Below are 12663 nucleotides of genomic sequence, written 5' to 3' on the forward strand. Positions count from 1 at the left end.
GGGGACAAACACACACGCCCTCCCCCACCAAAATCAAGTGAACTTTGTGATTTTTAGCAGCAGTAAATGATCCCATTGGGGGTTATCTGAGCACCAAAACTACGCTGGCTTGGCTGAAGGGTTGAAGTGCAGAGGCCCATGTAAATACGCGTTCACACACTCCAGCAGATGCAGCATCAGGCCCCCTCCCCAGCCCCGAACTTCCCACCCACCCGTTTCACCTGCTGCTCAGAAATCACTTTTCCAGCACCTGCATTTAGATGCCCCTCCACGACACAACGAAACAGAGCGAAAGCAAAAGTGCAATGTAGAGATCCATATGCTTTATTTACATGCGTCACCACCTCTTTTACAAACTAGATTACAATTTAAAATGGAATACACAAGGCAATATCTACTAACACCAAGTGGAGTAAGCACTGCATCTCTACTTCGTTTGGAAAGGGGCAGGTTTTGCTCCAAAACAAACTTCCTTCAACCTCTGTGTAGTAAGGTAGTATATTCCTCCAGGGCAGCATCTTTTTTTCTTTTTTTTTTAATACAAAATCCTCAGTAAGACTGCAACATGAGAGTATCTGCTTTCAAATGAAAGTACAAGATAGTCCAAATGAAAAGTATAAACTGTTCAGCTCTTCGGTATGTAAAGATGGCCATGCGCAATAAGGCTGTGGATTTAATATTCTTCCAATTTACATGGCTTGAAACAAAAACAGATTAAACAGTTTTACAGATACTGTATACATATTTTTTCCAATCATGCAACTTTTTTAAAAAAAAAAGTTAAACATGTGAAGCCAAATGTACAATCCATTTTTTCCAACCCATAGTAACGAAATGTATCTGGTCCCCCTTCGCATCTGTTGGCAATTCCTAAGGTATATTTTGTACTAGAAACACTTACAGGACACCGATTGCCAAGCAATGACACCATTTTAGAGAAATACATGACCTAAACGGTAACTTTTTCAAGTGGTGGCACAAAAATTTCTGGAGTTAAGCAGTGGTCACCTATCTGATTATTCTCAAAAGAGATTTTTTTTTTTACAAGATCATTAAATCAAGACCCAGACCAGTGACTAGGAACTGCATAAATGTCACCCTTTTAGACCTTTTGCCTAGACCAAGCATCTGAATGATACCTATGTAATTGTTCTGGACTTTACACGTTTCAGAAGGAAAACTAGGCACAAACATGTTCAAAGACATGGCCTTTGAGGCCAAATTTTCAAAAGGTAGGTTCCCAAGATTAGACATTCAAGTCTGTATTTTGACACCTAAGTAAGTGGCCCTTTGAATTCAGTGTGATTTATTTAGCACCTCTGGAGAGGAGGGTGTTTGCTGGGCACCTCAGCAGGCGTAGAGGGTGGTCATCTTCCCCTAGGGAGCCTGGGGGAACCTGGCACCTCTCCTTCCTTCGAGAAGTGACAAAGGCAGAGCAGCTTGCCCCCTGCGACCACACTGGAGTCCCCGATGTTCGGTGCCTGACACCAGGCACTTCTGTTTGAAAATTCTGGCCCCAAAAATGAACAACAGAAACCAAGCCAAACCAAAGAGGCTGGCCAAGTCCACTCCCCTTCAGTGAGTGCTGGGATGTTCGCCAAAGCAGGGGGCCAAGGTGTCCCAGCCACGCCAACAGAAATGCTTTCCTTGACATTGCTGGGAGGCAGGTTAAGCCTTTCAGCTGCTAATGCTTGTATTTAAAAAAACAACCACCAAATTCTCTGCCATTGATGGGCAGTCTCTACATCAAGTGTTTTTCCTCCATTTTGTGAACAAAGTGGACCATAGTTTTCTCTCTCATTTCTGCCAGTGGGAGCTCACTCCGTTGAACTCAAGGGGGCTAGGCTTCCGTAGCAGAGCAGAAGTTGCCCCCATTTTGGCTTAAGCGAACGGGCCTTCCCTTGCATTTGACAAGAACTGCATCCGTACCAAGAAAAAAAAAAAAGACGCATTTTGGTCACCTTGGCCATACCATCAAGTCAGGCCTTACTGGTGCTGTCAGCAACCTGCTTGGTGGTCTTTGGGCGAGCATCCCGGGTCTCATTGGAGGCTCACCCGTGCAGGGGCCAAACACTGTGCCCCGGCATGGGGAGCCACCGAGTGAGCTCTACTGGTGGCTGAAACCATAGGGCAGGGGGGCAAGCCCAGCCGCAGGGCAGCAGCTGCGGAGGAACCTCAGGGAAAGGAGCACCGGAGGGAAGTCCTTTAGCATACACTCACATTTTGGGGTGTACTGGGAAACTGAGAGCTAATGCTACATGCTCAGAGGAGGCTGGTGATAAAGCTCTCGACCAATTTTGGTAAAAGATGACTGCAACTGGACTCCAATAAGCAAAGCAGCCACTAGCCCAGGTGACCACTGTGCCACATGAGTGTCCTGGGTAGTTGGCTGCTGACAGAGATGGGCAGTGAGCATCAGCTAACTCCAATAAATGTAATAAACTAGTCCCCACGCTGACAAATAGATCACCTCAGTGTAAAAAGAAAAGAGGAGTTTTTTCAAAAGGCGAATGATAAACCCTTGGCTGCTTGGAAGAGTTGATATGCTACAGGGCTACAATAACCACAACTGCACAGAGCCTACACAGTCATAACTGCGGGGAGAAACCAAGAAGTGCATCTTTACGAGAGAACAGCGTGGGGGCTACGATACAAAAACAAAACTTCCATCACACTAGGAGCTGTTGTTTCACCAATATCACCTCAGGGACCTGGAAAGTAAGGAGCGAGGAAGGGCCCACGAATGCGCGTGCGTGCGTGTGTGTGTGCATGACTGCGCATGTGCGGTGGCAGTGGCGGGAGGGAGTCACTCCACATTGCATAGGACATGGGTCGGTGGGAACTCATGCACTGAGACTTTGGGTTAAAAGGCTAGTTTGTTTTCCTAACATCCATGCATAATGATCCATTTCTGTACATAATAAAATATATTTATATATTTATATGCATAATGCTCTTATGCAAAGAAAAAAAACTTCATATATCGCTTTGGAGAATTATGTATACACTGTCCTATTCAGAACCTCTTCATACCGAGTTCCTATGTACCACTGGTGTATTCCCCTCTTTTTTTGTATCCCTCCCCCCCAAAATACTAATAAAAAGTAATCAAACTTTCCAGATTATAGAGAGGATCTATACAGCACCATACCTTTTATTCATTATTAATTATTATTCATTTTACAAAAGAAAATCTTAGAAGCAAAATATATAAAACTGCCTTGTCTTTCAGTGTCATTTATCCTGTTACAATCTACGCTCATATGAAAAGCCATTTGTATGATACTGTCACCTTGCCATTCCCTCTCCTGCTTCTTCTGCCGCAACAGATTATACATAATGAAAAGGAAAGAATAATCAAGGATATGTCCAAAACAAAAAGAAAAAAGGATTACTGATGCAGTAACGCACCCTGCAATGACCTGTGCCTCAACTCCCGGCACTGCCACTGCAAGTCACCTGCCGATGCCCAGCCCCTACGCTTAGCTTTTCTGCAAAGTGGCATATTTCCCTTAATTTTTGCTTTTTCAAACATCTTTACAGGTGGCTATGTTCAACTTGTCTGGCAGCTCAGCTTACAACTCCTTACCAGCTCGCTGCAGCAGTAGGGGCAGCCCTGCTAACATAAGGCAGGAGGGGAGCCTGCTCGGGCAGGCAGCAAACAGGCTCCTGCCTTGGTGCATGTGCGAGCAATGGCACCTGCTGTCAGTCCGTCCTCACAAGCCAAGAGGCAAACTCACTGGCTTCTTTTGTTTTGGAATCAACCCTGGTTTGATGCCTATGGAAAACAGGGATGTACCATTATATTTAAGGAAGTAATAAGAAAAAACCAAACAAACCAACCCAACAAACCAACAGACCACACACATGACCTCTCTCTGGAATCCAGCCGGTTGATCGGTACGACAAACACTGTATATTCAGAAAACCCTGACGTCTGAGCAGTGTCGGGTTATGATAATTTCCTTGCATGTGTGCAGTACTTCAGATTCCCCAGGGAGAGAAAGCAAAAATGGTCAAAAATCTAGGGAACTCAAACTGGAGGTTGTAGGGGGAAGGGTGGGCAGATGGGGAAAGCCTCCAAAAAGAAAAGCCAACTTAAAACATCCCATAAACCATTAATATATTGAAACACCACATACTCATTGACAAGTAACTACTGTAAAGGCTACACAGTGTGTTCTCAACAGGATGGTGCTGAACATTGTCTCCACAGCAGGTGCTTGGCCATCCCAGAAAAGGAAGATTTTGCATACTTCAGAATGAGTTCAATTCCCAAAAAAAAAAAAAAAAAAAAAAAAAAAGAAGAAAAAAAAAAGGAGGATCTTCACTCCAGTAAGGGGCCTGTTAACAGTCTGCTTCATTAGGAAAATAACGCAGGGTTCACAAAGGTCGTAAGCTGTAAACAGTATCACTGTCCACTTGCTGACAGCAGATTTGGCAAAGGGTTCTCTCTCTACATCTCGTGTCAGTTTGAGGGCCTGGAGAGGAAGAAGAAAAAGAGGAAAAGACAGTGAGACTGCTGCATGTAGGAGAAAAACACAACAAAAAAAGGCAACCAAGTAAACCTCCAAACCCAACAACAGCTTACACTGACAAGCAATTTTGATTTGTTTGCACCCAGAAGCTTCAAACTTATAGCAAGGAATAAGTTCCACTGTGTCCCTGCCTGAAAATGCTTCTCCCTTGCCAAGGTTTGAGTGTGCTTCTTTTCTGGCTTAGCTGCGCCCAAGCAGGAAAGAAAAAACCCTTTCTCCAAAGAAAAGCAATGGCCAAATCTGATTTACAGAAACCCAGTGCGTCGTCTATTTGTTAAGCGTATTTCCAGGTGAAGCATGAAAGGATCCTCCAGCTTTTCTCCATTTTTCACGGTCACCCTTTCTCAGCATCACCAAAAGGCTGGACAAATCGTCCATCAGCGTTTGACATCAACCACCACCTCTGAAGATGAAGGAGGCTGCTCAAAAGAAGCAGTGAGGAGCCATGAATTTCAGTTTGGACTTTGGAGTTCTCCAGTTCCCTGCTTGTACGACACACCGTCAACAGACACAGTCCACCCAGCTTTAAAAACAGGTTTAGGGTCCAGCTCATTCTGTAGCCACGAAACTTCTCCACAGAGGGAAAGACACTGGAAAGATACCTTGGATGAAGCATGGAGATGACTATAAAGGGACATGGTAATAGTTAAAACACTGAAAACAGATTAACATTTCAATGAAGGGGGCCAGGAGGCCAGGTTTTTAAAGGTACTCAGTGGCTTAAAGATACAGGCAGGCACCAAGTATGGTTTTAGAAAGTAGCTATGTTTAAGCATTCCCATGAAATCCTTTCACGTCTCCAGAAAGCCCACTTGGTAGCCATCCGCGTTGCTGGGCATTTAACGTCTGGCTTTGAAATGGCTTCTGAAACCAGGGCTTAGTCCCCCACACCACTTACAACTCGTTGTGATTTTCCCTGAGATTAGTGTATAGTGATTTTTTTTATACAGTGCAAGAACAAGGGGATGCTTGCTGAAACCAAGAAGCCGTTTGAGTTGATTACAGGAATGTCTTTACTCTCAAAAGATCCTGGTACCAGGCACCCTCATGAAAAATGGTGGATTTAGGGGGAATGCGAGATTCATCTGGACCAGCATCTCCTGCAAGGGGGATCACTCAAAGGCTGTCACGAGATGACTCTCCATCACTGCCCCTCTCCTTTCTAAGGTCCCAGGCACTGATCCTATGATAACATTTTATTAAAATGACCTATTCTGATAATGCTAAATGATTGATGGAAATTTAATCATTTTGTCTCGTGGTTATTAGAGCAACAGCGTGACAGCTGCTCCCTGCACCATTAGGGGAGAACTTCATTCAGCACAGCTTAGGGAGCAGACAGATTGCGTGTTTCACCCAAACAAAATTTGGCTTTAGCCTTAATTATGTGGAGGAGTTTGGGATAGACTGTTTTGTGAATAAAGGGATTTCCAACTGGATCAACATATTGATTTCTTCATTTTCAAAGGGCAAATTAATGCTAGCCATTCGTTAATGTGACTGCCTGGCAATGAATCCATTTGTTAAGTGTATCCTGATGGCCCTAACAAGGTCAGCAGAAGACACCCAGACAGGCCTGGTGGCACCCAGTAAAACCTGGCTAGTGGCTTGTATGCAGCTCAAACGAATGCATGTCCTGTTCTCTACTTCTCCTTAAAGCCTTAGCACTGGGGGGGCTGGAAATGGGTGACTTCCCAAGGCGCAATCTCAACTGAAGGCAAGGCTCGGGTCCTGTGCACTGCAGCCCAGCAAGCCAGCTCACTCTCATACAGCCGCCAGTTATGCTGAGCACAGCCTTAACTTCAGCATGTGTGAGAAATCTTGCTGACTTTGAATGGAGCTATCAATTAAAAGTAAACGAGTACAGAAACTCCCAATGAAGTACCAGAATAGTGTTTAAACGTTTAAATTAAAAATGTATGTAAAATATGATACTGTGAAACAAAGTGACAGGAGAAAAAATTGGAGGATGGAGGATGATGATGATGAGCACCATTTGTGGAAGTGGCACTGCACAATATTTTTTCCTGACGACACCCATCCTTCAGACAGTGCCAATGTTTAGGAGACAGATGCACGGCTGAGGTGAAATTTGCTCATAGCAGAACCAAACCACACTCTATTTTCACAGCTCTGTTTACATGGACTTTGCAAATGGATTAAAAAATGAAAAGAAGTAGATCAAAGTCTTAACCTGCCTGCCTTCAAATTACCCCATTAAAGTCTGTAATAGGCCCACACTCTCGCCTTCTGTCTCGCCACAAAAAGCCTCTGCTAACCCTGAGTTAGCGGCCTGCTGCTTCACAGCAATGAAAACTGTATCAGGCAGGGAAGCAAACACTCGTTACATCTCCATTTACCAGTGCTCCTCAACCACAACTCCCCAGTGTTCCTCTCTCCCTGCCCCCAAATATCTCCAGCAGCGTCCTGAGCCACCACGAGGTTTTTTTTTCCCATTCCTGATGGCTGTGGGAAAAGCTCGTCCTTTGGAGTGTCACCCTGAATTTACAGAGGCAGACAGGTTTTCTCCTCTGGTGAGCCAGGATGATGCTGTCCTCTAAGGACAACACACAGCTCTCCAGGTAAAGTACTCCAGACCCCACTTTATCCTTTTTCCTGGCCTTTACCATTGGTTCCTGTCTGGGGGGATAAGAGCAGCAGAACTATGAGCACAGGGAGTAATGAAAAAAATATATAGAACAGAGGTCAAGGAGGGATACAAGAAAGGTGAAGTCTAGCAGGGCTAGCAGGTTAGAGCAGCATTTGCTAACTTGACACAGCAAAGGCACAGAGCCCCTCTTACGTGCAGCATGGTTTCTTTTTTCTAAGGATGGGAGGAAATTCCAATAAGGGCACTACTGGAACATCATCTGCCTGTACTTCTTAAGCCACCACCTGGAAAATTCAGCTCTCCCTTGAAAAGCATCTCTGCCAAACCTGAAGCCCATTTTCAGTCATCAAGGAGTGAAAAGGAAGGAAGAATTTTAGACTTTCTGATTAAGTTTCTTAGACTTCCTTAAGACTTTCTTCTGAAGGAAGTGAAGGCTTTCTTTTGGAGAGCAGTCTTCACAACTACATTCATACCTGGGCTCTGTCATGCAAAACACAAGTATTGAAAGCAGAGGCAATTGCACTATGGCTGTTTTGACCCCTTGGGTACAGAAGACTGGAAAAAGATACATTTGCTGGACATGAGAAGAAGCCATAATACTATATCAAGCTATAGCTTATGCAAGCATATATACATGTGGTTGGTGAGAATAATTACTTTAAACCAGAAAAAAGCATTAAGTGAGGGGTGAGGACCAACTCCTGCCTTGTTACGTCCCACAGACACTTTGAACCCTAGATGCTAAACCTGTTTATCTTATTTGGTGGAAGAGCATAAACCAAAAAGCAAGTATGCCTATATTTTCTAATTCTTCAGCTTGCAAGCAATTATGTGGGAGATGAGATGCCCCTTTCTTCTGTCCTCTTCTCTGCCCTCCCATCCTCTGCCTTGCTACTGACCAGTTACAAATGCTACTCTTGCTTTACTCTGTGGTCAAGCTGTTGCTTGTGATTTCCCTCCAGCAACAGCATTTCCTCACCTGTCTCACTTCATTCCACCACTTAACTGGATGGCCATCTCCCAAGCCCCATATCAGCTCGTACACCATCAGAGCAGCTCTGAAGGATCATCTGCCGCTTGTTGTTTTCTCCCTTTGATTCCCAAAGGTGGCAATTCTGCAGCACTGGAACTTTCTTCAGAATTGAAAGGTGACACATCGATGCTCCCCAGAGCGAAGCACAGATAACCTGCACTGGTGGTAAGTTTATCAGTAAACTAACACAACAATCAGCACACACAGTTTTCTGTTAAAAGTTACCTGCGCCTTTACGTAATTATGGTATGAGAAACCACACTACCAACACACAGCTCCTTTGTACGGCGGCCAACCAAAGACCTTCTGATTTGGATGGAAGGCTTTTTGAGTGGATCACATCTTGAAAAACATCACCACTTAGAAGTCTGTAAAACAAGTGTTCTCCCTGGCACTACTCCATAATAACTCCCCAGGGACAGGAAATCCCCAAAACTACTTTTACTGTCCAGAGACTGGAGATGCAAACCTTTTGAAGGAAACCTGGATCCTTTAGTGACAGATATACATTCGATTTAGTATCTCTGTCCCTTGATTTGTCATTGCTGCCAGCGGTACAGCTTCTAGTCCAAAATGGGGGTAGGCTCAAAACGCAAGGCTTCGTTAGGTGTGAGTACAAGTTAATATCCTGCCCGAGGTTTTCACAGCTCAAGACTGAAGAACACACAGTAGTTGTTCAGAAACAAACAAAGAAGATAACTATTGTGGCCATTGTATAGTGTCATAATTGCAGCATGAGAGTTTTGTTCAAACAGAATAAAAATAAGGAATCCCTATGCCATGGCAGGTATGCCACAGGGACACTCTGTAGAGTCTTAGCCTCTGTAGAGGCTTAGCATACGCTGCACCAGGATGGACTGAGCGGAGAGACAACGCTGAGGTCAGGGTGCGAAGCCCAAGGGTAAAAAAGAGCTGGCAACAACGTCTTTTCTTCCTAAGGCCTGAACCTTCAGACACGTTACAACTTCACTTTTCTCTTTAAATTCTATGCATAAAAACAGATCTTTCCCAGCTCAAAATTGGGGGCAGACAGTGAGGGAGAAGAATGGAAAGAGGAAGAATGCCGGCACAGAACTAAGACTTATGGGAGCTAAAAAGTTGCTGTGCTGGTACTTGCACAGGCACGTTAAGTACAAGTGTCTGTTGCTGCTCTTCCACTTCAAGAAACATCACAAACCACAGCAGACAACCAAGTATTTTGGAAGTAAATGTAACCAAAGACAGCAGGTCATTCTCTCACCCTGTATCAGCTCCCTGGAATGAAAGGCTTGCCGAGAGCTGTAGGGAGGTGCCATGACTATTCTGATATCCCAGTTGTCTACAGAATCATAGAAAAGTCTAGGCTGGAAGGGACTCAGCATCATCTGGTCCAACCTTCAGGTAGGGCCTTAGGTTAGGTTATTCAGGGTTCTGTCAAGCCAGGTCTGGAATACTTCTAGCAAGGGAGAGTCCACCACTCCTCCAGGCAGTTCACTTTACCCTCAAAGATGGGTAAGGTCCCTTCTACCCATTTTACAGATGAAAAGGAGACACCAGAGAGAGAAATTGGTCCACTCATGCTCAAACACTTAAAAGTAGATCAGGTTTTCCTAATGTATCAGGACCTGATACTGAACAACCAAATTCACAGGAAATTCTGCACCTGCTTGCAAGACGAGCAGGCGCATGCAGGCTCCACTACATATGTCACTGTGTTGTTGCCCATACAAGAAGACCATATGTTGCCACACTTGTTTTTACACCTACAGACATGTCAGTGTGCAGCTATGCTGGCTTTCCAGCACAAGCGCTGCTGATACCCACCTGCTGTTGAGAACCATCACATCTGCCTGGCTTCAGTCCTCTGCCCTGGCCAACAGAGAAGAGTTTAGATAAAGGACATCATCTCTCTACAAGGCAATCTTATGGTAAATTTTATCCCCTGCCTTTTGTTCAGGGGCCTGAGGAGTGGGGTGAAAATCCTGCCAGTTATGGGTGACATTGCCATTGAGAGACACCGGCCTGGGTGCTCAACACAGCACCTTTTAGGCAAGATGTTGCTGAACTAGAGGAAGAAGGCCAAAAACGCTTGCAAAGTACATCTTCTGTTAGGGGTGAAGTACATTGGCTGGAATAACAGTGCTTTCTTCAGGCACTCAGGAGCACTGGGAAGGAGACCTCTACTGTGGATCAGAAAAGGGGTGCATAACAGCTGCACCTGTGCAAGACCAGAGGAGGATTTTGCTTGCACATTGGAATCTGAAGAATAAGACACGCTTTTTAGAGTAAGAGGTACCTGCATGGCTAGAAACATCCTGAATTATGGATTTATAGTGCTATGGAAACATGCTATGTACTCTTTATACTGAATGTCCTCGCAGAGAGTTTCTTTTTCTCTGCCAGGTAGCAAGACTATTTTAAAAACATCCTCTCTCCTATGGAGTCTTCTCATTTTCCTCTGCAGTAAGTTGAAAATGACAGGCCAGTAATGCTCACACAGGTCACACAAAAGGATTTCCACCATGTTGATATAAGGCAGGACATTCTCTATCATGACTTACAAATAGTATAAAGACAAGAAAGAGGGAAGGTCCTTCCTCAAAACCAGATTTTCTCTACATTTGTATGAAATAAATTACCAGTGAAAGCCAGGAGAAGCAGTTCGCAAAAGCAGGCAGTACAAGGGAAAACAATGGGCAAGATATTCAGCTCAGCTGTAAAAGTGCATAAATGCAAGCCATTCTCCACGGCAACATCTGGGAAAAGTGGCTTTTTTTTCCTGGAGTAACTGCAGACAACCGCGGCTACACAGCAGCCTCCGTTAGCTGAGCCACGTCTCCGTCCCATTACTGCTCAGCAGACGTCCGCTCCGCCAGACTCCAACTGCCACCCTGTGCGGTAATCTGAGTGGAAAAGCTGATTAAATAGCCCCCGTAGACTGGACCAGAGTGGAGCGTTCCTACCACCCAGCTGCAGGTACTTGATTTAATGGGGTCAGTGTCCCCGCGCACCCTGTGGGACTTGATCAGGGGCAGTGTTGGTGGGAGCATCCTCCTGGAGACCAGCAGCACTGGGAGGCTGGGACGGGGTTGCGTGAGCATCCTTCCTTCATCCTCCCTCCCCAGGCCAGGAAAGAAAGGCCAGCTATTTACGTACAGTACTACTCAAATATGTGCACTCCTGCTGGCCTACGCTAGATCTGTGCTCTTTGGCTGTCATCAACACAAGACTTAAAGCCCTCTGGCTGTCAGTTCATCACCTTGGCTGAGTGCTGCATCGCTATGAAAAAAGATCTCGACCTTTCCTCAGCTGCATGACGTTATGTTCCTAAAAATGATCTCTTATTACGTACTTCTTCAAGAAAATATGTTTTTAGGGGGCTATTTAAAAGCATGGCTCAAAAGAAGGAAAGAAAAAATTAACACCTGTAACTATCCCAGCTATCAAGCAACAGCATGTCTGGGGACCAACACTGATCCGCAGCTCTAAACAATCATTATGGCTCATTCACATGAAAAAGACGATTTGTGAAGACTCATTCTGTAATAAAACCTGTGTTCTGCCGATCTCGGGGAGGAAAGCACTGGGGAGACCAGTTGATGCGGGCTGTTCTAAAAATATCAGTTTGTGCTGTCATCTGGTGAGAGTATGTCATCCTGTAATCTTGGCATCTGCAGGGACAGCAAGTTTCTGCCTAATTATTGCTGCTGAATCACATGACAAAGCATGAGGTACTAAAAAATATATCTATAGAAAACACCAACAGAAGAACACCCAAACCACAGGATCAGACCACTGTCCTGGCTTCAGCTGCTCACAACACAAGCCTGCGGAGGCAATCCTGATTTTTGCAGATCTTTCTCCTTGGTTCATAAAACCCCAAAACATAAACCCAGATTAAAAAAACACCAAAACCAAAAAGCCCTACTCCCAGAAAGAGTGAGTGATTCATCATGTTTGTGTGTCAGCTCCTGCTGCCTTCACACAGCAAAAGCCACAGCATCGCTGCAAGCACAGGGCTGGCTCCTGCATTCAAGGGGCTTCGAGGGGCACTGCGGGCAGTGGGACTGCATGGGGGGCAGCCCCAGTGGGGTTTGCCTGGCTTTCCCCTTTCCTCCTCCCCAGCGGCCACGAGCAGTGAGTTTGCTCCCATGCTGCTTGTGTGTGCCCGGGGAGCGAGGAGCCTGCTTGGGGCAGGCCCTCCTTGGAGTTAATGGGATCCCTGTTCCCAGCGAAATGTTTTCTACATAGATATTTTTGTTCAAAGACTAAACTTGGCGTGTGTGATGTTCAGCTAGTCACAAAACCACCTTTCAAAACTTGGGCTGGCTGAAACAACATTTAAATGTTAGAAGCGTGCCACCGCCTTAACCACTAACCTGTTAGAAATGGAGAAGATTTTGCTGCTCCTGAATTTCCTTTAGATTTTTTAAAGGCAGCCAGGCCCATCTTGGCTCCGGGTAAGAAACCTGCCAGCTCTACCCCTAAGACCTCATTTTTGA

The 12663-nt window shown here is 45.2% G+C and overlaps 1 protein-coding gene across 3 annotated transcripts in view; it reads right to left on the minus strand.

Annotated features, from left to right (window-relative positions):
* Positions 1 to 301: 301 nt before the first annotated feature.
* FOXO3 (forkhead box O3) overlaps positions 302 to 12663 on the minus strand; it is a 97303-nt gene continuing 84941 nt past the window's right edge. Inside the window, exons 3-4 of one of the 3 annotated variants that reach the window (XR_010372249.1) lie at positions 8129 to 8336; positions 302 to 4481 (exon numbers count right to left, since the gene is read on the minus strand). The gene's annotated coding sequence lies outside the window, so the exon portion shown is untranslated. Of the gene's footprint in view, positions 4482 to 8128; positions 8342 to 12663 lie in introns of all 3 variants that reach the window. The other 2 variants (XR_010372248.1, XM_064447501.1) reach the window with 2 other exon arrangements.

Source organism: Phalacrocorax carbo, chromosome 3 (genome assembly GCF_963921805.1).
Source record: "Phalacrocorax carbo chromosome 3, bPhaCar2.1, whole genome shotgun sequence".
Classification (NCBI taxonomy): Eukaryota; Metazoa; Chordata; class Aves; order Suliformes; family Phalacrocoracidae; genus Phalacrocorax; species Phalacrocorax carbo.